At 39.7% G+C, this 23509-nt stretch overlaps 1 protein-coding gene across 7 annotated transcripts in view; it reads right to left on the reverse strand.

Annotated features, from left to right (window-relative positions):
• The window catches only part of PLAG1 (PLAG1 zinc finger), a 55349-nt gene that overhangs the window by 27857 nt on the left and 3983 nt on the right, over window positions 1-23509 (reverse strand). The gene's annotated exons all lie outside the window — the stretch shown is intronic.

Here is a 23509-nt window from a genome sequence, read left to right on the forward strand (position 1 = left end):
AGAACTTCTGAGGGCACTGAGCAAGAATCTCATTATGTTTACTTGTCATTTGACAGATCCATTACAGCCTTTTTTGTTGATTCATCCCTGAGGCCAGCTCCAGGTGTGCCCTTTGGCTTTCATTTCTGTGGGCACTGGCCTGTATCTGTATGTTCCGTAATGATTTTCATCTCAGACATGAACAAACCAGAGGCCACACAATTCCAGCGACAATGCAGACCCTTCATAACTAATAAATCACCACAACAAACCTCTTCATAATCTTTATCATAAGTGCCAACACGTATAGAGCATTTACCACTAATCAGGACGGTCTTGGAGTAAAGAAGGACACGGGTAGGGAGCCAGGGAAGAAATACAGTACAGGGAACAAACTAGCATATTATAAGGCAGTAACTCAAAGACATCTTAGAGAGGAATCTAACTCACTGCAATGTGCATTTACTGCACTTACTGCAGCAAGTAGCCCTTTTCTGACATAACGTGCAGAATTCAGTTCAGCACGGACACACGATGCCATGAGAGGAACTAACACGTTCAAAGTAGCAGCCTACTGTAGACAAAACCATAGTAAATAGGGTGTCTAGACTGTTGATCACAAAAGCTTTCTCACTACCTCTGTTATAAGGTTTACAAAAGGGACAATTCTACCCATTATTTGCTTGAGTGAATCCTATGTTTCTGTACTTAGAAAAGCCTAACAGAAGTAAAAGAAATGCAGTAATTTTTTCATGCAACTTTCTGCTTGTTAGGGTAACTCTTTATTTCAATGTACAGAAGGTAAAAGCAGATCATTCCTCATCCTCTAACAGCCTGCTCTAACAGATAGCAGAAATGCATTTAGGCAGCTGTTTTTAAGCATTTCTTCCCCAAGCACTGAGATGCCCGAAGAACAAGTAAGGTAGATGTACATTTCAAATCAGGTAAACCCTAGTACCGTCTCTCTCATGCTTCTCTGTAACTTCAAGCAAAAGGGGCCCATATGTGCTGCCTATCAGCTAGTGCATTTTTACTAGCTTCCAATCCTTCGTTAAATAAAGAAACAATACCACTTAAATAAATCCATTCCACCTCTCTGTCAAGGATTCCCTCCCCATGCAACCTGACCTGACAAACCCACTGGGCTCCTGCAGATTCTCCAGCATAGTGCTACCATCATTCTGCAGAGATTTCACCTCTCTAACAGAAAAACCTAGGAACTTCTCCAGCTCCGAGCTTCCTTTAGGTCACCCTGCACTATGAAACAACTGTTTGAGTTTTCTCTTAGATATCCAGGCTACTCTTTATTTACAAAGGCCTGGATGTTGAGATCGCACCACTGCAAACAAAAACCATATTTATTTACAGATACTATTAGTGATTTACAAAAATGTAATAAGCAGTTCACATATTAATTTGAAAACATCTGAGCCACTCAGCGCTTCAGCTGCTGATATTTCAGCAATCTTTATTAACTTCAGTGTTGCATCAAATGCTGTAAGAGAATGACAGATTACTAATGCCAAGTTAGTCATTTTCAGTAACAGTTCTCATGGAATTTTTCCCTTCTAAATAATCAAAACAATTGGTCATTGGACCTTATAAGGAAAAGCACCATACCAAACAATTTCAGAAAATACAACTGCTTTAACTTCACAGTTCCCTCCAGCACATCTGCAGCACCTGAATTTCAGGATTACACTTAAAAAATAAAACAAGAGCAACAACTAATAAACAAACCAAACAAACAAACAGCAACAGAACAAACCAAGACCACAAGTGAATACTATTAAAATAATTAGCAGTAGACTAACTTGGTGACACAGTTTCAGCTGTTCTTAAAACAGTGAGAGATACTCAATAACACCACAGCGTAGCAAATTTCAAACTAATAAGCACAAATACTTTGTTTTTAACAGCAATTAGCCTGTGAGATGCAGTGCCAGCAGGCGGCATACAGTTATGCAGACAACACTCATCCCTTATGCGATCATCCAGAATTGTATCGTGATTTTAAGAGGGCTTCAGAAAAAATAATAGCAGCCCTCTTTTTCCAGAACAGAATCCAAAACAACAGAGAGCTAAAAGAGGATTTTATCCTGTCTTACAATTATGCCACCCCTTGAAGCGTCTGATAGAAGTTAATACGAAGATAAACTAAGGGACTAGACAGAACAGTAGTCAGGATTCCTGTTGCATAAGATCTAGAGAGGATAACACCTTTGTGAACTCCTTGCCTCCCACTGCTCCAGAACGTCTCTTGAAACATGCAGTTGAGCTTGCCTCAAGTATAGCAAAGTATATGTTCTAAGACCTCGGGCGCTGGGATACCTGCCAAGTCACAACAAATATGTACACACAATCTAATCTACTTAAATTTTGAGTGGAAACTCTGTGCCCTTTAGATATATCCCTCAAGGCTACGAATAGCTTACTTGTCGAACAGGATGAAGTTTCCCTATGTAAGTAATAACCAAGCCTGTCTGGCATACAACCACATCTTCCAGCTCCTTCCAAAACCAAAGACTGTGAAGGGAGGAGGGATAGGGATGAAGGTGAGAAGATCAGGAGATAGGCGCAAAATAGAGTAAGGAAGGAAAGCAAATTATAGGTGGATAAGGAACAATTACAAGGAAGCAATCTCTTCCGTACCCTGTATTTGGCAGATGACAAGTTGGTTAAAAAAATGAAACAAAACAAACAGTGAATAACGTGAAGAGGAAAGGGAGACCTAAAAAGCAAAGTGAAGTGAAGTGAGGCAGAGGCAAGGAAGCAAAGCTTAAATGCAAGGCAATGCTTGCTGTCCAACAGATCTGAACACAGAGAGTGCTATTCACAGCCTTAGTATGGTCATCTTTTCTTAGAAAAAAAGTGTCCAGAAAGAAAGCCAATGAAACCCTCAGGTGCCTGTGCTGGCTTCTGCAGCTCAAAATAAAATTAACAAAAGAATAATCCAAACAATTTAGCATACAGATGGATGCAAACGAGCAGAGGCATATAATGACAGCACAACACAGAAATTGAATAACTTCTGAAATGAGCTAATACTACTGTTTTTCTTTAAAAGCAGGTGACCATTGGGTTTGAAATTTCATACAGCACTTGTTTCTATGACCTATGAACCTTCTGCTAAGGAAAGCTAAACAGCTAGATAAATTTTAATAAGGGATCTTTGCATTTGGATGCTCAAAGAAAATTTTCAGTGGAAACCTCATTTCCTATCACAGACCAATCTCTTATAATATAATAACTATTAATCCTTTAAAAAGCTCTTTCTAATTGCACACACAACAGTAGGGAGACTTATCTGAAGTACAGCCGGTGTAATTTACACTACTTGCTTTAGTAGAATTTACTCTACTCTTAACAGATAACATTACAACTACAAATTTCACAGCGCTCTGCATACACAAATCTGAATACCAGAGGACTTGTGCCCGTGCCACCACTGTTTGTACCCACACAAACCTGCAGTCCTTCAGGAAAAAGGAACGCTGCGCTTGCAATCATGGAGCGTGGACTCCTGACAGCGAGCGCCTGGTAATCCAGTCCGACAGCACGGCACCCACCCAAGCTTTCCGTCATCAGCAACACATGAGAAAGTAACACACAGAGACTTGGCTGTAGAAATTAAATTTCTTTCCCGCCTCCTATCAGATCGTAGAAATCTGCAGAAGTTAATGAAAGGTATGCATCCCCTTCTCCTGCAGAGAGAGCTGGAAGCTCATCTTACTAAGCCAAGCGTGCTACATATTATCGACCACACACAAGAAGCTTATTTCTGACCCCTGGTGATGAAAATCTTCCTCCTTCATCCCAAGCACATGGCTCTCCTTGCCTGGCCAGGCTGCAACGGGTGCTGGGGGACAACATCTGCTGGCAGGATGAATAGAGTGGCCAGAAAGGGCTATGGGAAGGAGCAGCTAAGGAACAGCTCACTGCTGACAGAAACAGGCATAGGGGTATGATGACTTAAGTGCATCCCTTTTTGAAATGCTTTCCTTATCAAAGCAAGGAAGTGCTTTCAGAGGAGTCTGCGTCCTGAAAGGGAGCTGAGAACACCAGAGGTTTGTATTTCAGCCTCCTCATTACATCAGTTGTCACCAAAACTTTGGGGTTTATATCCAAGAGGCCGAACTTGTAAAGATGAAAGCTGCTGCTTCCCTTGAATTGCAAGGCCAGAGGAGCCAGCACTGAGAGACCTCACTTTTTCTTTTTTTTCAATTGAAAACAAGACACTGAAGAATTACTGAGAGATAATTGCTGGCAGTTAACCTCAAGTCCTGATTCCTCACCAGATTTGATATCTGGCTTGGCAAACAGCCTCAGCAGTTACCTTCCCCTCTGTGGACCCAGTCTCCGAAGCCAAGCATCCATCTCCAGAATTAGGTGACTGCACGGAAGCGAGCACCTTGCTCCCTGGGGCAGCTTTGGGCAGAGGACGTGTTGCCCAGCGCATGCTGCAGGTCAGCTGTGGGCTTGCGGCCACAGGCCAGCAGCACCGAGCTCAGGGGACCCCCAGCAGCCCTAAAGGCTAACAGCTCCGGTGCTGCTTCCAAAGCGATAGCCAAGGGGCTGAGACAGACAAATGTCTGTACAGCTGTCCCGCTGATGGAATGGGCTGACAGATCTCTGCAGTTTTGAACAGGCCTGCACACCAAAACAGATCAATACTACCAGTATGAGGGAAGAGGTGAGAACGGCCTCTCAGGTAAAGGCTTCCATCTCCAACTGGGATTCCTGCAGCTCTTGCTGTGGATCACCACGAAACCGCACCTACAGATTCCATGCAGCAACTCAACATCAGGAACAGCAGAAGTTTTATCACCTGCCAAATGAGAAGTTTTGGCACCATCCCCAACCTGCAGGCGTGAGGGCCCCGACCCCTGGGCAGCAGATGGAGCACAGAGGGCTCAAGGGGCACCACGACCCAGCGAGGTGCCCGACCTCAGCAGGGATGAGTGGTACTAAGTGGCTAAAAACCCTGCCACTGCAGGCGTCTCCCTGAATGAACTTTGCCAGAACTAAGCTTGCCAAACATCCACAGCCATTACTAACACCAAGGAGAAGCAACAGCAACTGTTTCAACTTGCTACTCCCACTACAGACAAAACAAGAGAGAAACTTACAGTCCTCTGCTCCAGAGGTTATGCCAAACTCAGAGGCGGGCACAGGGGTTTCTGAAAGATGACTTAAATGAAAGTATCTAGCATACCAACAGAACACTGCCTCCCATATTTCAGGACTATCATCTGATTTAACTGGAAGCAACACTGCCACGTGATAAGATGGGAGAGTCTCAGAGCAGCATTAAATCCAAAAAGTTTCTGTCTCATTTCAGCATTGAGGAAAGGTGGAAAAAAGTTATCTGGCCACATTGTATCTGATGATAGCACAGCTTCTTTCTTGGATCACATTTTGGAAGAAAGAATGAAAACATGAAGGTAAAGAGAAAAAAAAAAAACAATAAAATATAACATGATTTTTAAAAGCTGAAACCATGTCAAACATCCAACTTTCCTTCAACATGACAAAATATTCTTTATAGAAAGGAAGCACAACAGCTCAAGTCCAACTCAGTCAGACATCTGATATACCACCACCTGAGAAGCAGTTTGCTGAGCCGAGAGGAGAGGGGCTAGTTCCAGAATTGCAAATCAGGAAAAGCAGAAGATCAAGAGGAGATGAAAACAGTTTTCTTTCTGAAAGGTGGAAGGATGTTATTCATGGAGCTCTGCCAAGACTGCTTGTCTGTCTTTCCCGATTCAACATTTTCCTTTATATTTCTTGTTACAACTTTACATGAGCACTACCAAAATTTGTGTAAAATACAAACCTAAGAGGTACTAGAAGTATTGTGCAGTCTGAAACAGCCCACAAGAAAAGAAAGCTGTGCCAAATCTTAAGGACAGCTGCGACAGAAATGGGATGAAAAGTAACAGCAAAGGACAGAGTATCGCACTTAGAGGCTAGTGATTCATTACTTGGAAGTAGCAGAGATGCAAAACATCTGTGTACAACCATCAAATAAGCAGCTACTAAAAGTCACTAAAGAGAGCTGTTGGAGAAGAAAAAAACTACTATTATGCATAAAAGCATCTCTACTTCCAGGGAAGAAAGAGACAGACAGATACCATTGCAGTAGACAATCAAATTCTTGCTAGAAACACTGTATAAATTTGGTAATACATATTCACAAAAAATCTGTTTGGGGTAGCACAACATCTGACCAAAACAAAATCACAAAGTGTCTTAATAATTAAACCAAGGACAATGACCACTTATATATCAAAAGATGACATAACTAGTGGATCTACACAGGGTCACAGCCAGCCTGCCGTGGCTCCTAGGACAGTTTCCCTTGAGCTCTCTGCACAGCACAATCATGGTTCCAGCATTCAGACTCAGAGCCCACCCAGCATCAGCCAACAACAGCCTACCGGGAAGGGCAAGTGCAGAGTATCTGGGGGAAGTATTACCGATTGGGATTTAGGGACTTCCTGATTTGGATAGACTTAATAGCCCTCAAAGCACTTGCCCACTATGTTAGGAGTTCCTTTTTGTGTCCATGTGAACTTTTTCACTCTCAGCATCTCATGACAAGGATTTCCTACAGCTTCATTTCATGTTTTATTAACAATTGCTTTCTTTCAGCTAGTTCTGAACCAATCTCCCATTATTTCTCTTAATTCTCAATAACTTTACTCATCCTTTATCAATGTTGGGGATGCCTCACCTCTAGAGGGGTTCAAGGCCAGGTCAGATGGGGCTCTGGGCAGCCTGACCTGTTGGGAGGCCACCGTGCCCATGGCAGGAGGTTGGAAGCTGAGGGGCTTTAATGTCCCTTTCAACCTAAGCCATTCTAGGCTTCTGTGTCACTTGTTACACTGTTATGATTCCCTGTCTGTGATATGGAACCTGTGCTGCATTCTCCCTGTTGTAGTCTCTTACTAGGCTGTAGAATCTAAGGCCTAGGAACTTAGGCCTTCTTTATGGGGAAGCTGTTTCACACTGCTTTGTTCGTATTTATCACCTTCTGCATTTTCTCCCTTTCACACGTACCTCTTGTTTGGTATTCAAGACAAATACACCACAGGTTGCTGCCTGTTTTATTCCACTCTTAATAATTTCCAGCATTCACTGAAATACTTCTGAAGAGAAAGCTTAAGGCCTAAATCAAGCAAACTAGCAGAAGCTTAAGCTAACAATGAGTGTCTGGGAGGACAAGGAAACCAAGCTCCACAACGAAAGTGGAATCAGTAAACATAGGTAAGAGAGATGCAACTGAAATGGCACACAAGCATATCTGCACTGAAGTGGCTAGAGAATGACAGGGGAATCTGAACAGGCTGGTAGGTAGTGTCTTTTCCAAGGAAAGAGCTGGAGACATGAAGTGAAACCACCAGGACACGGGCTCAAGAAGGAAGCACACATGTTCTTCATGTTTTTGCTGTGGAACTTCTTGCTGCAGAGCGTTTAGACACTTAAGGTGCTGAAGAGGTCACAGGAAAATGTTCATGGAAAAGTCTAGTAAATATAAAAACACTATGTCTGGCTCAGGAAGCCTGTGACCAGTGAATTGCTGGCAACTAGAATACATGGGAAAAGCTATCACGACATGTCTCCTGCCAAGCCTGTCCCTACACATTTGGTTTTACGACTGTCAGATGCAGGGCCTTGATATGCAAACAAGTATAATCATCTTCACTAAACAACATCTGATAGCCATTTTATCACATTGTATTTTTCATCTTGGGCCTTAATTCAGCTGGTAAGATCTCAGATATGGTCATCTATCAAGTCCTTATTTGAAGCAAGACAATTCTGTTAATTCACACAAGAACTGACTGCTGTCAGTAGGTACAAATGCTGACTCAAATCCAACATGTTTCACTATTGCAGAATTCATAGTATCACATTTCACTATGCTGCCAAACACATGCCATTATAAGACAGACTTCTCTATATAACACAGCAGATGACTTTGCCAAACTACCATTGTTTGGGCTGAAATTTTACAAGTTAGTGTCTGCTTCAGGTTTTTTTTTTTTTTTTTTTTTCATTCAAAACCGTAGAGCCATTTAAAAAAAAAAGGTAAGGAAAAGAAGTTTTTCCTTCATCAAAAAGTTCTGGCAGACTTCTCCCACTTACCCTTTTCCTACAGTTTTGAACCCATGTCCTTCGGGATAGAGATGTGAAATTAGACAGAAATAGTTGTCTAGCTGTCATTCCTGTGAACTCTACCCAAATTTGGCCAGTTTCTTCATTATTTTTTCCACAACCCCTTTAGTCATTCAGAAACCAATCCTTTTGAGTCAGATAATTGAACACTGTCCTACAGAGCTCAGAATCTACTAGAGATCTCTGTCATTTAAACTGAACACTATACAAGGAACCATTAAATTTTCCAGGTCCTTATTACCATGTGTGTCCAAGGGCTGATTTGCAGAAATACCTAATGTCTGCAGTCGCTGTGGAAGGCAGTGAAAGACACGTTCTGAAGAGATGATTAAGACAATAGTTTTGAAGAAAACTAGCCCTAGTCATCCCAAAACAGGCTATCTTGAAAAATGCCACAAAACTTGATCCTTATTAAACAACCTTAGAAAAGTGACAGGAGCCATTTACTATATTTTCACTCTGGATTTTACACTGGGCACGCATTGCAAGCTGACTTGTTTTGACATTCAACTGCCCACTGTACAAGTCTACAAGTCTAGTCCACACCCATGGTCTATGCTGGGCATCACAGGAGCCAGATTCACAAGGGTGCAGACTCAGGCTGCAGGCAGGATTTTTGAAAGCATCCAGAGCCTGAGGCAAAACATCAAATGTGCTAGAGAGCATACCAGAACACTGTATAAATATGTTCCATTGTCAAGATCCATGTATAAGTTTCCAGCCAGCCAACTGGCTTGTGAACTCCCATCTGTGCGATCCATACAGCTCCGAGAACTAGCATCCCACTGGTATGTGACTTCAGATATAGGGCCTGAAACGTAGTGGAGCCCAGGACTGCACACGGCAGTATATCTCTGCTTTGTGCAAATGGGGGACAGCCAATTTTACTATTTGATTTAAAAATCCTAGTGTCAGCCACCATTGCTAAATTGACAGACAAATTTAAACAGTGTACATATATATACAACTGTGAGTGCTTTAACTGTTTCTTTCCCTTCCACTCTTCTCTGAGCCTGACAGAGGAGGGACAGATTCCTGCTGTGTTTTTCTTTTCAGCCTCTAGTACACCGAATCCTAAAAATGGATGCTATATATATTTTTTAAACACATGAACAAAGCAACAGAACTCCTAAAGCCTCCTTTAGTTCTATTTATTCTCACACGGTCATCAGCACTTAGAAACTAACATTCTTCCTGTCCACAGTTCTCCTGTGAAAGACCACAGTATCTATAGTTACTGGAGAAGAGTATTTCAGCTATCTGAACTCCTCTTCTTCCCATGCTTTACTTTTGAGCTTGTCCCAGAAGGCTTCCTTATTCAGAGGATATCAGAGCCATGATTTCACTCTTTTTGAAGGCAGCGACAGAGATTCTCTCTCATCACTAGAAAAGTCCATCACGAGATCACACCTGAAACCAGAATTGCTGGAGTCACTTTTGATCAATTTAAATCTCCCAGCCAACCTGCCAGGCCTGCGCTGGTGCAACGAAAGGTGTGAAACTCCAACTCCAGCCTTAAGAACTGCTGAGCATAGGCTGAGAGAAAAAAGGAAAAAAAAAAAAAAAAAAAAAGAAAAAAAAAACATTACCAACTTCCCCCAGACCATTTTTTTTCTCTTTAGTTGTAGATCTTCCTGTCAAAGGAAAGCATACTGGGTAGGTGGCACACACCACCGCAGTAACACTGCAAAATTCTCACCACAGGACAGAAATAGCATCAGGAACAGCACCTCCACTTCCTTCAGAGCATCCATGATTTACTCACAGCCCTGAGAAGCCAACACCACGATGATTCTGCTCTTAAGCACAGAGTGGCAGGAAGGCGTGAGGGGAGGAGGACAATATCAAGCAAGATGCTTTCCTACTTCCACATTCCTTGAACTACGCCTTTTTACAGAGGTGATCTAATACAAATATGAGACACTTTTGACTGATTTTGCTGGGCTGTATCCCTTAGCCACTTAAAAATAAAATTTATCAAGAACATATTTTATTTCTAGCTAGAAGAAGCTTAAGAGAATTCCTTCTTCTGAGAGGGCACTTCCTTCCATTTCAGTGAGGCAGCAAAAATTTGACTCATGCAAATTTTGTGCACCTATCTGTAAGAAGCAAACAACCCAGGTCTTGTTCAGGCAAATATCCTTTCAGGACAGCTGTTTACATGATTCTTCCAGTGAGGCAAAAGGTGCTCTGAGCAAACATAGCAAGCTGCAGGACAGGGAAGCAGCCCCGTGCAATCTGCGTGCTGCAGCAATTCTTTGGCATGAGAGAGGTCAGAGCTCAGGGGACTGGTGCTGTAGGCAACACAGGACAGCAGAGCTCAGAACCTGAAACTCGGCTGGAAGATGGATGTTTCTGATGGCTCACCTCAAGGAAAGCAAACAAGAACCCATGAATGCATACGAGTAGTTACTGCTTTTCAGAGGACTGATGCATTCTGCAGGTATATCCTCAGCCACAGTCTGCTTGCATGGTATCTGTAAGCTCCTTACCAACAGACAGGTACCTTCTGTTTGCTCATGCTCCAATGTCACAGAGCACCATCCAACTAAGCAATAAAGAAACAAGAGCACACACTTTTCTTTTGCAGCTGATGAGTAATGTGTGACCAAAAAATGATGACAGCATTTTGGTAGAGGAAAATAGTACATGAAAAAAATAGTAACCAAAGATTTAGAGGAGGGTGAATCAAAACTAATTTAAAAAAAAAAAAAAAAAAAAACAAACAAAACAAAACAAGCAAACAAAAAAAGAATGTCTATAAATCAAAGATTTCAAAACACTAAACAGTAAGAGACTTCATTATAAAGAAAAATCAACATATGCAAAGACAAAAGGACCAGATCAACAAGGTGTTGTACACTGTTATTAAAAGGATGGTTCTCCTTGGGAAGGTAGCTATCTGGTGCACTGACAACTTCAGGCAATTTTATATGATGTTCTACATTTTTATTAGAGATAAAAAATCAAAACTGTTGCTGAGGAACAGTGACACAAACTTGCAATCAACATGAAAGAGAGCAACAAATAGGAAACTAGTTGTTTCTAAGCAGGAAAAAAGAGAAAACAGAAAACCCAAAGCAGACCAGAAAACCAATCAGTTGGAAGTTTTTAGAGGCAGCAGGACGCAGTGATGATGGCAAGGAACACACGTCTGGTACTCTTTTACTCTAATGAATTGATCAAGGGCTTGACCTCTTGTCCACCTGGTCTTTTCAAACACAAAAATCCCTCTTTGGTAAATAAATTCTCAGCTGTAAGACATAATAATGGCCTGAATGTTGATGCTAAAAATGGTGCTAGGGAGCTTCACATTCACGTCTTCTTGATTTCTGTATCAATTTACTTGATTGCAACCATCAAGTGCACGTAATTCGGTCCTCAAGACTGAAAGGAGTTCTTGGGAGGTTTAGTCCTACAGTGGTATTTGACAGGGCAACAGTTTTGAGTTTACATCCATAAATAATATATTAAAGACCTATGTGCAACTGTAAATATGTACCTATAAAAGACAAAGCATTTAGAAATGTTTTGCAACTTTCTTGCAAAAAAGCAAGCATCTGAGTTTAAAAAAAAAAAAAAAAAAAAAAAGAATTCGATTAGGGAAACTTGAAAAACATAGAAATAAAAAGAACACGTATTCCACTAATCCATATTGGCATGCCAGGAAAACTTAAAGACAATTTGGAACAAACTTCACAAATTCTTACAATTAGGAAATACATGAGGAATAACATCATGAATAAGTCTTCAAATTAGCAAGTGACCAAGAAGTATACGCTTTGCCAATTTCAGTTCAAATCAAAATACTTCAAGATACAAGCATATTTTTAGTACTTTTACAAATAAAGGATTTCTTTGGAATAAGATTCTTCACTCACTAACACTTTTCATTTTTTCCTGCAGTGTCAGGAACAGCCATTCCAAGATGACTTTTACATATCTGCAAACTTAAAGGGACAATAGATATGTAATGACGTATGAAGTTGACGTGTTAGGGAAAAAAAAAAAAAAAAGACAAAAAGTCTTTTAAACAGAAACCTTGAGAAATTTTTCTTCTCTCTAAACAACATCTGAAACGGACCACTGAGGTAACCTTATGACACATTTATTTACTATTCCTTATGCCCGTTATTCAGTTGTTGGCAGTAACACAACTTCATTTAGCAATAGCTTGGACCCCCCCCTAAGGGAATGTGTACATAGTAGCTCTCTAATCTTGCTGCCCAGCTGCTAAGACAGTCACATGAGTCACTTACTGCCTTTAGAGCAACACACACCACTTGCTGAATTTAGAGACATTCTCCGTTTCTGGCCGTATGCATGAACAGAGTAATACCTATCCTAATCACACACAAGAATATCTAGGTGGTGGTGGGTTTTTGTTTGTTTGTTTTCATGTAAACTGCTGACCCAAAGAATGTTTTTTACTAGTACAGTTAACCCAGATCCACAAAGTGATTTATGTCCTGTTTTGCAGCCATTCGATTTAGGCTAACTCCAGGAATCAGCTCAAAGGTAGCTATCTGCATCTAACTGTTCTGCAAGAATACAGCCTTCGAGGAGTAAGAACTATCTGCCAGGTCGACTAAGTATACAGCTTTGGAACAAAGCAATTCACGACGATTCCTTCCTTATCAGGTTTTCAAACTGCGGCTGTTTGGAACGTCATCTTTTCAACAGTTTATTTAAAAGCACTTTACATAAAGACTGGCATAGTTACTTCTGTGCAGCACCACAAAAGTCCTTGTTGAAAGCATTACAATCATCAACAAACTATACACACTCTGTAGGAAGTATTTTCACACACGAACAGCAGACAGCCTTAAAGCAATCCAGTTTCTTAGTTCCTTGGGCTGTCACTACATACTTGGTGTAGGCCCTACGATGCCTCGTTTACCCTACATTACATGCTACCTTCTTTCCCATATTCTCCCTGTCTCACCTTATTCATCCTGTCTCTCATATATCTCCTTGTCTCACTGCTCTTTGCAATGGCTGTACAACACAGAGCACTGTACTATGGCCACTTCTGTAACAACAGTAAAAACAACAACCACAGAGCCACACTTTAAGTTACAGAGCTAATCCCATCAGAAATGAGGAATCTTTTACATTACATAACGTTACATACTTCTCCAGCTTAAAAACATATTGGCCCAAACTGCAGAAGGCTTTTCAACGTGCCTAGGGAAGAAGTGTGTCAAGCCCTACCTAACTCTACTAGTTTTAAGTACAGCCAAGCTTGTCTGAAAATGTTCTTTACAGATTACTTGCCTATAGGAAATCATAGCAACATCCCAGCTCACCAGTCAGGCAGCAACACATTTTCAAGCACCCTAATCTGACAGATAACATCAAATAGAGTTCTATAACCAGCCAGAACAGATACATTTGGTTAGTTATTACTACTTGATATCTTATGCTGTACCATTCTGACTTTGCATTTGTAAAGCAAAATGAAATTGTCACTGCTCAGCTGTTTCAGCAAATTTTAGATATCTAACTAGAAGCAAATTCCTTCTCTTAATATTTAACAACTAAAGAAGTCACTGTTGTCTGCAGCAGCAGCAAACTCACAGTCAAATTTCCATCTCACACACCTACCTACTGTTCTTACAAGTGTAACATCCATGATTCCTAAAGGCAAAAGATAAGACAGTTTACTTTTCAGTTGTATTTTGTGCGCTTTACAAATGTTTCTGCAAAGTCAGTACTGCTGTTTCCAACCTTTGTGCACCTCTCTCCACAGAGACGATATAGAATTACAAAAATTGAATGAGGAAAAAGCAACTTCAAAAAACAAAGGGTCAGAAGAACGTGGGCAAGATTAGCAACCAAAATTCAGATGCATTTCCCAGTCTCCAATCCATCTGGCACAAATTTTCATCGTTCTTTATCTTTCATGTAATCAGGAAAGCATTCCACTCAGATATTTGGCTATCACAACATAATATTCTACATTCAAATTAGGAATTGTTAACACCCCCTCTCTGAGAAAAGCTTTTTGCAAGCGCCGCAATTGAGACATCAATTTGTCTCAAAATAAGCCAGAATGCCCCAAAACAGGCCAAACAACACTGACATGTAAAACAATTCCTGGAAAAAAGGCTGCAATTCGATTATGCCCACATCACACATTCCATTAAAGAAGCCTCTCTCGGGTTTATGGGTGTATTTCTGCGATAACCTGAAACCTTTCAGATGGACTCTAGTAAGAGACAGCTGCCTGGCATAAAAACACTCCCTGCAGGATGATGTACGATGGCTTAGTGGATTAGCATGTTAAAAGCATAATCTCTTTCGACACAGCTATTTTTAAGCTGTTAAAAAAAATACAAAATATTAATTCTGTTTTTCAACAAACATAACTTTTGATCTGCTGAGTCAGAGGTGTTATGCATAATCATCTCAGCAGGAGTACAAGGCGACGTGTGTTCATTTGAAGGAAAAATATGAGCCCGATTCTGAGCAAATAATAACAGCAAAATTACAGAGCAGAATTTGATTACGAGCAAATAAACCAGAGGGAAACAGTAATTCTGACAAAGCAAAATGCTCTTATTCTCAGGAACACTCCACAGCACTAGAAAGTGAAGTCCATGCCATGTTTACACTCACGTTTTGAAAAAAATACACTCTCATCACTGGACTTAAATACCAGGTGTTACTAAAGTCAGTATCAATAGTCACATCTCACGTTTAATTGCGAACTCTAAAACCCAGAGCCAAGAAAATCAAGAACCTCAGACAGCACAGCACCAGATGCTAGCTGACTGTAGAGGAGCTTTGTGTTTGTACAGCTCCCACAAACGAGGGCAGAGCTCTGAAGACCTGTGCATCTCGGTGTCTAACCTCTCCACATCAGAAAAATGTTACAGATGTATACAGATACACCTTTTTTCCTATCACGTTCAGATGGTTTTGTTACAGAAAACAATATTCCTCCATGCATACATCATATATATTTTTTTATATATCTACCATTATAATACACATTCTCTTTCTGAGGGTTTCAAACTATCCCTAAATGAAACCCAATGACATCTGTACATTATCTACTTGGTTAAAAAATACCATCAGACTACTATAGTAGTTATTTTTCTTTGCTTTCAATACAGTTAGCACTTTCCCAAGATTTTTATCGGAAGGATTTTTGTCCTTTTCACACACTCTAATTTCATATGTGGTTACACATATTTGCTCTTTCAAGACAGAAGATTTGTAAAAATTCTCCTGAAGTGTCCATTTCTGATACTGTGGGAAAAAAAGGAAAGTGTGAGCGAGTGAAGGATCTTATTCCAGAGATTCATTTATTTGTAAAAGCCAGAGTAAAGCGGTTCCCTGTTCTCACTGTAGAAAGAGATGGTTCCTTCACTGCAAGCCCACTCCTCCCAAATTCAGGACATTGCAGTGCCATCATTAAGCAGCATCCCCTGCTGAGAAGCACATGACTCTACTGTTCCATAATGTACCCTGAATGACCACCGGTTTCCAAATGATGCTTAAATAAATACTAAATTTAACCAATAAAATTCTGAACAGCTTGATTCTTGGCAACCTGAAAGATCACCCCTTTTCACAAATGCCACCTGAAACAATCTCAAATGCACGTTATAATAATAATAAAAATGATGGCAAAACACCATTAGCTCCCTGAGAAGCATGTCAACTTTAACATAAATCTCTTGTCCTGCAGCGGGCTCAAACAGGCTTATGCAGACAATACAGTTTCTACTGCATGTTAACCAACGATGCAGCTAGAATGAGACAGACAGAAATCAAGATATTTGGAGACAATGAAGTAGAGGTTGAATATCTTGGGAGACTGCTGTGAAGAAGAGTTGTCAGCATTCAACTGTGTTTTAAGCTCCACCAGAGGAATCTGGGACATGAGTTTTTATGGACTTTTTGTTCAACTTCATTTACTTTGATTTATAGCATAGCACTGCTGAAGAGGCCAAGGAACCACGCAAATAAATCTGGTCGGAATCAGAAGGAAAAAAGTTTCCCTCTTCCATCTTCAAATTGTTCAAAATTTGTCATTTGATAACTTTGCCAACTACTGTAATATACTTCTCAAAAAAACCATGAAGAAATAGACTTCTTAAAGAACGGAAGAATGCAACAGGTGGGAAGGAAAAAACCAATTTTTTGCCTCCACCAGTCTGAACACCCACCGTAAGGAGGCAGAACAGCTGAACCTCTACACCAGGCTTTGACTGCGTACTCTCTCAGCTATTCCCCCAAACATGAAATCCTATAATGAATTTACAAAGTTCCTAAACAACAGACCATCCACAACAGGGATGCAAACATCATCTCCGTCCATGAGACCTCTCACATTTCTTACGAAGGTCTAAGTTACAAAAAGGCTTGATACGTACGTTTTACACGTACCAAAGATACCTCTGTTAGCAGCAAAAATGGTGGCAAGCTTTTATTTGTATTGGGGGAAGAATTAAGGCATGAGTGAAGCTCCAAACTACAAGTCTTCCTATCTCATTGAAACAAGTATCATTTAAATACCACTACACAACAGTTTCAGAGCACTTGCAAACTGATAGCTAATTTCTGCCGCCTTTAAGGTCTTTTGTTAACCTATCTACAGAAAACTTTTATGATAAACCCACCGCAGGGTATCAAACTGCTGTCTTTCTGATAAAGCCTGGAAGCCTAGAAGGAAAGATTATTTTACCTTCAAGAACAGTTTAACAACTAAAACTATATGAGGAATAGCCCCAAAGAGAGGTTCATGACATATCCAAAGTCTTTGAGAGTTTGCTCCGAGAAGGGAGGCTTTCTAAGTCTTCATTCCTGATGAAAACTTTACACACACTGGGAAAAGTAAAACCAGCACACTACTGAAGCACTTCCTGAGACAAAACCTTTCGGGTCTGCCTAACAAACCCTGGAGTTCACCTCATGATAGTCAAACATATGATGAGTTTTAAGGTTGCAACCTGACTGTACCACTGAAACCATGAATTCACAGGACTCAAATGTTTATTGAGACTGAGGGCCAGCAATTCCAGCCATCAGAGCCCCTTCTTGACAACATCTCCCTTTTCACTTGGGGCTTGAGGAAGGATGCTCACATTCAGTGTCTTTACTAGGCTAACAACTACAGAAAAATTGAAATTAACAACGCATGCTCAACCTCCCCAACCCGAAGCACCCTTCTGCTCCAGTCAAATGAACCACTGATCAACACAGTTAAAGCTTCTTAAATGCACTTCTTTCAGTACAAATATTTCAGTACAGTGAAGATATGAAGTTTGTTTTCCATGAGGCACAGATAAAAAACTCTACTAGGAACTGAAATTATTGCTGAAGGCAGACTTAACTTTCTTGTCCTCAGATATTCTGAACTGGTCAAGTTCTCAAAGGTGAAACAACATTACACTACAGGGGATACCTTTATAAACAGTATTTTTCAAATAAACTGACTTCATAGCTTCCCTTTCTGAAAGCATGATCTAGATTTCTGTTTGCCTCCTATGATTCACGCTAGGAGCATGTTTGAGCATTTCTTATGATACTGTTCATCACCAATTTGATTAGTGCTACGAGGCTGCAGAACTGGGCATCTCTTCCTCACAGGTTACTTTAACATTCATTCAGTCTGGTGCTACCCTCATCATTCAAATACCACTATGATTAAGTTTTCCACGTCGGTCTATACTTCAGTTTTTACACTTGTAGCATCACCAGCACAATTTAATTTTGCAGCCTTCCTCAACACTATTTTTGTAATACAAAAATGATGGATATCAACACTTTGAGACACAGATTCATTTCAGGAGAATGAAAGGGTTTAAAACAAATGAAAGAACTGGATTTTGAAACCAAAAGGAAAGGATATGCTTGCACAGGTAAGACAAAACCTCTTTAAAAAGTTACAACTGGGAAACATGCATTTTACAAGTAATGAGAAATTAAACTAGTTTGATATAAATATTTCACATATACTTTTTAAAGCTATTTCAACACATATTAAAAACAGCCTGAATAATTGGGATAATTAATATATTATGATTCTCAGCAACTTTTTAAGTAACAAATAATGTAACTTTGTTATTTAGGAATGGAACTGATTTCATTGTACTGGTATGCTTATAACCATACTTAAACACCATTTAAAATAGCATGTAGCAACACCATCCTTTGGCATACGCAATAATATTTTTATTACTTTTTCTGAAACTGATTAAAATATAGCCATAAGCTATATGTTTGTGCTGGGGTATAATTGGAAGTGGTTTAGACTAAACACAATCCCAGTATTCAGAAGAATCAAAGAAAACTGTCAAGTAACAGAGGGAAAAAAAAAATCTAGATTCAAATTAACTGGCATCTATTGTGATCAGCTATGCCGAGGCTCTTCCCTAAGCTACGAGGCTCACAGCTTCTTAGCATCCTAGATGAAACAAATCATGCTTGTATCGACCACAATAACTTCCAGAGAATAAAATAAGCTTGAACAATGTCTACACTTGGCTTTTAAGCAAAGTACAGAACCCCACAGGGATTTTACATTGGTTTTATTTCGGTTTAATACTCATTCTGCTTACAATAATTGTGAGGGCAAGAGCACCAGCAACTGATAACAGATAGTTAACACCAGAAATGTACACCTTTGCAGTATATCATTTTATGAAAACATCACAATAGCAGCAGGCAATTTCTAGTTTCACGTATTTATATCTCATCTGTACCTCAACGTGACAAATACAGACCGACTGTGAAGCTGTGAATGCAGGCAGCTGTACAAAATGGACAATTAGTATAAATGAAAATTCCACACATGACAGTAAGAGTTTGAAGAAAATTAACATTTACAAACTCGTAAACGTTTTATTGCTAACTATACAGGCTTGATTGAAATTTAATAGTAAGCTGCCAGAATCTTTCCTTCTGGTCCTTTTTTTCTTCTTCTTTTTTTTTTTTTCTTTTTTTTTTTTTTGGTAATAAGATCACTGGTTTCTTTTAAAAAATGTCTCTTTTCAATAAAAAATTCCTACATTACAACTGATTCAAAAGACATGACATTCCTCCCTACCAGCCAGATGTTTCCTTCAAATATGTGTGCCTGTATATGAAATACGTATGTAAGTAACGTCACACAGCAGCCTGATGGGAAGTGACAAGCACTTGCTCCACTCACATCTCATTTGCATAGAGGGTTTTTCTGCTGTTCAAACATTTAGTGTAATGAGATCTCATTAATTCAGAATCAGATGACTTGCAGGGCTTTTTCAAGTACTCAGGCACTAGTAAATCTGATATCCTGTAGTATACAAATACATACTCAATGAGTGAAGAGGGAAGATAAGCTTTCTGACATTCTCCTTGCTGTTTGATACGTGCATGAGACAAAAACAACCACCTACACCTTGATTCTTGAGGAATACTTCAGATTTGGCACTCTCAGCAGTGTAATGCGACCACAGCCACAGAGAAGATTGCAGGGTGAAATTAGTGCCAGTGTCAGGCTGGCAGGTAAATTACCTGTACAGTACCTAGCAAAGTTACAGTCTGTGTGCAACACACACAGTTAAATGATAGGAAATAAAGTACTCTGTAGAAAGGCATGGAGGAGATTATTATTAGTTATCTTAAGTTCAATTAAAAAAATAATAAAAAAAAAAAAACACTTTGACAAATAATTCCCTTTAAACACTTTCTAATCTGATTTCTAGGGATATTTTCCTGAGAGAGGAATTTAGCACATTAAGTGCAAAAGAAGATTATAACAATTCAGTTTACTGTAACAGACACTTCTTGCATTTTTCCAAGTTCCATTACACCGTTATTTCTTAATTGCATTTGATGGCAATTCTAGGTTTTACTTTCCTGATTCCCACTTGGCTCCTCAAAACTGATTGGAGCTATTTTAACTCAGAGTTTTGAGTTACTGCTCTGTGGATTATAGCCACACTTGTCTATGCTGATCTGTTTTACCTATCTCACTTTTTGGTTTTACACTAGTTCAGTCCTGGAGATATATATATATATATACATATTTATTTATTTTATTTCCCCCATTTTCTTGCCTTTAAACAAACAAAGAAAGAAGAATTCTACACATCAGGAAGCATTCTGCTCTCTTCTGGCCCTTACAAGCCTACAAAGCTGCCAGGGCTGAGCATGTGCAACTGAGCCCATCAGTCTGGCCATGGTTTTTGATGTATTTGACAAAGTATCTCTACATCCTGAACAGTCAATGAACTAGAAAAGGAATAGAAGTTACAACAAAGAAGGCTAGCATATAAATGGATTTATTCCTTCAATACAAGAAGAACTATTTCAGCTTTCCCACTCTTCACTGTCAGCTCTGTACATATGCTGCCCTCTCAACTCACTGACACTGCAATGCTATGACCCTAAAATAACCATTTATAAGACACACAGGGTCCATTTTAATACTAACAATTTTAATACATTCTGTGAGAAGGCCCCATCACTTATAACTTGCAACTTTTCTCCTAAAGCATGTTATCTCTTGTAAAAAAATCCTTTAAATATAATTCTGTTAATTTCGGCTAATTCATCCCTATAAGACAACACCAAGGAAACACTGACACTGAAGTAGACAAGAAATACTTCAGCAAGCCTGTTTAAATCAAATTCAGCTCACAGTAATGGTCACCGGTTGTATTTAGCCTTAAGTTCTTAGAACTCCACATACACTTTGAATTTTTCACATTTGATGTTTGGTGGAAAACGGTTCACCTAAAATCCATTAGTAATTGCCACCTACTCCACTGCAGGCAGTGGGCTACTATGTTCCTTGGAAAATTAAAAATAAAATATAGGCAGCTGCACAAATGATTCTGTTGAGGGCTAATCAATATGTTTTACATTCGAGTTACAAGTTTGCACAATTTAGAAAAATCAATATAAATTTAATTAAATTCTAGATGTGATTTTTTGATTCACAGGAAAGACATATGATTCCTTATCATCAAAATGCTCAGATGAATGCAAGAAAAAAATCCCCGACACTTCAGAAATTTAAACATTTTACATTTGTTCGACAGAAAATGTTACCTCGCTTTCATATTCGAATTATTTTTAAACAGTTTTTTAAGGCTACCTAAACATCTGGTAATTGGATAAAGATGCTCAGCAGCTCAGCAAACAGATCCTGCACCTTTCCTTCAAGTGCCATGCAAGCTAAAGCCTCGCTAGTTGCAGGTAGCTGGAGTCCCCCTCCTTGAAGCAAGCACTCTGTCCCTGTGCTGGAGGTGGCTGCTAGCTCCTTTTAGCTTTACACTGCATTGAGAATGGGCTCAGTGCTGCAACATACTTCACATTTTCCAGAATATTTTCCCTAGGCAAACAGATAAACTTGTTTAAGAACCCTCCCTAGAGGTGTTTGCCTGCTCACAGGTACCAGTTTTAAATACACCAGAGGTTACTGACAAATTGCAGAAACTTTGTTTTAGACCGAAATAAAACATCCCTTTTAACAAAACAACCTGAAACAGTTAAAAACAGTGGTTTATTTAGGGCAGGAGTAGTGCCCTCTTTAACCCCTTACTTTTAAAACACATGCACTGCCCTGAAAGGAGGGGACTGAAGGGCACCATTTTGACTGCCTATGTGTGCAGATGGACGACCATTAGGAGTGGCTGCACCTGGGATATAGGGGCTTTTGGAATTCCACACACTCTTACAAAGTTTTTTAATTTAAATCTCAATGTTCTACATTGGAAAACTCATTTTTCAGGATAATTACCACATAAAATGTACACATCAAGAACTACACTTGCACCAAGCACTCAAGAAAAGTTCAGTATGTGTCAGTTCAGATTCCCGTATTTGCTGTATTGTTGTAGAATACTGAAGTTATTAACTTTTAAACATTAGTGAATAAGATTGATAAATATCTAAGTAGGTCTTCAATACACTTCCAACTCCCCACTTTACCAGCAGGAACTTGGGTAGTTTTACCAACAACTGCCCCACAGTATGGGTTTCTTCGGGTGTTTTAATTTCAAAAAATCATGAAAAAATGTAGCAAAATCATATATAACCAAAGCAACGTGTAACAGAGAAGATTAGCTCAACTCTTAGAAGTAAGGAAGCTTGGAAAATTATTTCTGTTTTTATTACACACCACATCATCCCTGCAAGAATTCAGTTTTCTACAAAAAGAGAGTATTTCTATTTGTAAAAAACAATCCTAAATAACATTTGTCTACTTCTATTGTCCTCATCACCTGGATTATAGCTTAAAAGTAAATCCATTTCAGAAGAGCATCAAATTCTGTGAGAACACCCTTCCTCCTTCCTCCTCCCTATGTCCTGAGTTTTCTGCTATAGTTGGATACACTGAATTTACTCTGTAATGCATAACTGTAGGTCAAGAGCCATCCCCCACAACATGTGTTTCTTTCCTATTGTTAGGATGGGCACCTATACCTATCCTCAGCATCACCAAATTGATGATTCAGAAGCTCTGAAGGAGGTGAAAGGGCTGTAGCATATGTAATGCTTCGCACTGACTGTCACAGATGTGCTGTTTTAAGAGCTCTTAAATACTGCTCTCAGCACCACCAACTAGTTCCCTGCAGTTGGTTCTGTGCAGCCATTGCTCCCTACCATGGTACATTAAAAATAACCAAACACCAACATGCAGTGTACTGCTATTAATTTATCAGCTTTCTACAGATTTCAGGACAAAAGACCTTCACAGTCTATAAAAAGAAGAGATCAGTGTGGGGAAAAAAAAAAAAAAAAAAAAGTTTGGGAAGGAATTTTGAAGCATGAATTCTCGCTTAACAACAAAAAAGATCTCTCACCCCCAAAAGACAGTTGTGGAAATATGTTCAGTGTCATTCCTTTACACAAACTGATTAATCTTCCTTCCCTAATGAGCTCCTTTTCGAGCCTAGGAGTAGCTGATGTGATTTAATTTTCACAAGTGTGACTCAGTGGAAAACTTGGAGCTTTCTTCCAAAATCTCCGACCACAAGGCTGCCCCAGTCAACAGCCACTGTACAACAGCTCTTTGGTCACACTTGCAGGGAACGTACGGACCATTTGCGAACACATGCTATCAAGCACAAAGGGCTGCCACAACTGATATTCAAATTCTAGAGGTTCAAAGCAAACATTTGCTCCAGCAGCCTCCCTACAAGCCGAGTGCACCATCTTCCCTCTCCAAAACTCCATACCTGCGTTCCATTTCTAACCTGGAAGCAAACACAGACCGCAAAAACAAAGCACGTGCAAAGGAAACGCTGTAACTCCTCGCAAAGATATCGAATCGCCATGCTCAGAGGCGATGCTAATTTTCTTAAAACAGCTTGTTTTCCTGAAAATCACAATCCATAGGAGA

Source organism: Phasianus colchicus, chromosome 3 (genome assembly GCF_987193195.1).
Source record: "Phasianus colchicus chromosome 3, bPhaCol1.hap1.1, whole genome shotgun sequence".
Taxonomy (NCBI): domain Eukaryota; kingdom Metazoa; phylum Chordata; class Aves; order Galliformes; family Phasianidae; genus Phasianus; species Phasianus colchicus.